The sequence below is a fragment of the Macrobrachium rosenbergii genome, chromosome 13, assembly GCF_040412425.1.
Source record: "Macrobrachium rosenbergii isolate ZJJX-2024 chromosome 13, ASM4041242v1, whole genome shotgun sequence".
In the NCBI taxonomy this organism is placed as follows: domain Eukaryota; kingdom Metazoa; phylum Arthropoda; class Malacostraca; order Decapoda; family Palaemonidae; genus Macrobrachium; species Macrobrachium rosenbergii.
In genome coordinates this window covers 35818913-35822387 of record NC_089753.1, presented here as the reverse complement: position 1 = coordinate 35822387, position 3475 = coordinate 35818913, and positions in this window count along the sequence as shown.

Here is a 3475-nt window from a genome sequence, read left to right as displayed (position 1 = left end):
TGTTATATATATATATATATATATATATATATATATATATATATATATATATATATATATATATATATATATATATATATATACATACTGTATATGTATACATATATATATATATATATATATATATATATATATATATATATATATATATATATATATACAATACATACATATATATATGTATGTATATTGGGTTTGTGTGCATGCACGCGTGTGTAATTATGCATATATTAATCTATTTCCAAAGGAAGGGGTGGCTTCAGAAAAAGTGACTAGCAACATTAGTTGCTTCACACACCTCTACAGTAGACTCATCGGCAGCGTGAACAGAATCATAATATACTCCGTCCGGCCGTATGTACATCTTTCACAGTAGCAAAGTGCGTATTTTTATTGCGAAGTGTATATTTTTATTGTGCATATTTTTATTGCGAAGTGTATATTTTTATTGTGCGTATTTTTATTGCGAAGTGCATATTTTTATTGCAGAGCACATATTTTTATTGCAAAGTGCATATTTTTTATTGCAAAGTGCATATTTTTATTTTTAGTTGCAGATCGACTGTTCGCTCAAGATATTGGTGCACAGGAAGCTTTCTTGTTAATCACAAGACTACTAACCTAATGGTTACAGTTCTGTTTTTTAGGCAACTCTCGGTCGCCTTGGTGTACGAGAAATGTGGGCACCCACTGGAGTGAGTGATTCCACAACGATTTTGCCTACTTATGCAATTTACAAAAAAAAAAAATTAAATAAAAAAAAGTTTCTAGCCACCCGATCCCTTTGTTTTTTTATTTTTTATTTAATTTTTTAGAAGACTACATAAGCGAGTTTGGTACTAAGAAAGTAGCCGTCAATATTGCATCATTTGCTCATCCAACAAGTTTGCCCGTCCTTTGTCTGTTGTATCTCATCATTGAATTGAACTGAATATAGAATTTAGGCCAAAGGTCAAGCACTGGGACCTGTGAGGTCATTCAACGCTGAAACGTAAATTGACAGTAAAAGGTTTGAAAGGTGTAACAGGATGAAAACCTCAAAGCAGTTACGCTATATGAATCAGTTGTTACGAGAGGGTTGAGGAAAGTATGATGAAAGAAAGAGAATATGAAAGGAGGTACAGTAAAAGGAACGAAAGGGGTTGCAACTAGGGGCCGAAGGGACGCTGCAAAGAACTTGAAGTAATGCCTACAGTGCACCGCACGAGGTGCACTGACGGCGCTACCCCCCTGACAGAGAGCATACAGAAGAATTTCCCATAAACAGACAATAACACCGTTGCGTCGAAGACACGGTTTTTCTCGTAGACCCTTGTGAATTTGATTTTGAATTTTCCCGTAGGGGGGTAGTGCCCTCGTGCACCTCATGCGGTGTACTGTAGGCAATACTAAAGATTCTTTGCAGCGTCCCTTCGGCCCCTAGCTGCAACCCCTTTCATTCCTTTTACTGTACCTCCTTTCGTATTATTTTTCTTCCATCTCGCTGTCCACCCTCTCTTAACAAGTATTTCTAGTGCAACTGCGAGGTTCTCCACCTGTTACACCTTTCAGACCTACCTACTCTCAATTTTCTTTCCAGCACTCAATGACCTCATAGGTCATTGTTTGTTACTATTAACCAACTTGAGATGACAGTTGAGGTAAGCAGTTATGTAAAATGTGCCAAATCATTTTTCAATCATTTTAAGGGTAAATGAGGATACTTGTTGGCCCTTTTATAAGTTCAAGGGTGCAGTCCTTCTTTGATAAAATCTCTACATACTTGTAAGATGATCAGTTTTAGTAAAAATTTATTTGATAATAGTAAACATCGCTTTATTCGTGGTAAAATATAAAAAAAAAACTCCGTTTTTAGTTTTCTGTAAAAGAAAACTACTGTGCCGGCTTTGTCTGTCCATCCTAACTTTTTTCTGTCCGCCCTCAGATCTTAAAAACTACTGAGGCTAGAGGGCTGCAAATTGGTATGTTGATCAACCACCCTCCAATCATCAAACATACCAAATTGTAGTCCTCTAGCCTCAGTAGTTTTTTTTATTTTATTCAAGGTTAAAGTTAGCCATAATCGTGCTTCTGGCAACGACATAGGACAGGCCACCACCGGGCCGTGGTTAAAGTTTCATGGGCCGTTGCTCATACAGCATTATACCGAGACCACCGAAAGATAGATATATTTTCAGTGGCCTTGATTATACGCTGTAGGGGCTGTACAGAAAACTCGATGCATTTTTTACTTGTTTGTATTGAAAAGAATAACAAAAGTTGTAAATTAAAACAATTATCAAGGCATTGCTATAAACCTTATAAGTATTAAAAAAAAATTCAGTAACTCAGCATCTATTCAAATCGTAATGTATTAGCGAAAACATAATAAGTTTCGTGGCGGAGGCGTCGCCCTCGCAAAACAAAACTAAGCATTCCCAAATAAATAAATAATCTGGATCATAGTCAGGAAGCCCGAGATTAGTAATCTCCACATATTTGTTAGTGGCGCCGTGAAAGTAGAAGGGGTGAACATGTTGCTGATGAGCATTCTGCGTGGGTATATGAAGCGGCAAATCCAGTAAGTTCAAGGGTGAAAGTAGCGGTGACTTATTTATTGCGTTAATTTTTATTATAATATATTACAGGACAGGCATATATATATATATATATATATATATATATTATTTATATATATACACATATTTATATGTATGTATATTATGGAATGTCCCAAGGATCCACTTACCTACATCTTGGGCCTTCCATCAGCACCCCCCTCCCCCCAACTTCGCATACACCTGTAGGAAGTTCTGTCATTTTGTTTCCGCTTACCTTTCCCCCTCCTTATTTACACCTTTGGGAAATTCACGAATCGCACTGTGGACATAAGGCTTAACGACTCTATAAGAAATAATAGTAACCATAACAATGTAATACTTTCGTTAAGTTTCCGTGTGTGTGAGGATATTTTGAGTGGAAGGGAAAAAATGAGTGATTCGAAAATGACTGTCTTGAATGTTTGACGTCATCAATTGATCAGACGGGATTTTAAAATTTCGATTTTTGTTCGTTAATATATTTTGTACTGCTTATTCACGCCGAAGTCCGAATACTTAAATAAACAAGTAAAAAATGCGCCGAAGACGGTATAATACTGTATGAGCCGCGGCCTATGAAACTTTAATCACTGCCCGGTGTTGGCCTGGCCTATATCGTTGCCAGATGCACGAATATGGCTAAACTTAACTTTAAATAAATGAAAAACTACTGAGGCTACAGGGCTGCAATTTGGTATGTTAGATGATTTGAGGGTGGATGATCAACATAGCAACTTGCAGCCCTCTAGCCTCAGTAGTTTTTAAGATCTGAGGGCGGACAGAAAAATGCCGACGGACAGACAAAGCCGGCACAATAGTTTTATCTTCAGAAAACTGAAACGTCAGATTCTTTCCTCTTTCTCTTTTAATCGAGCTGTTTTCTTCGTCTGTCAGCC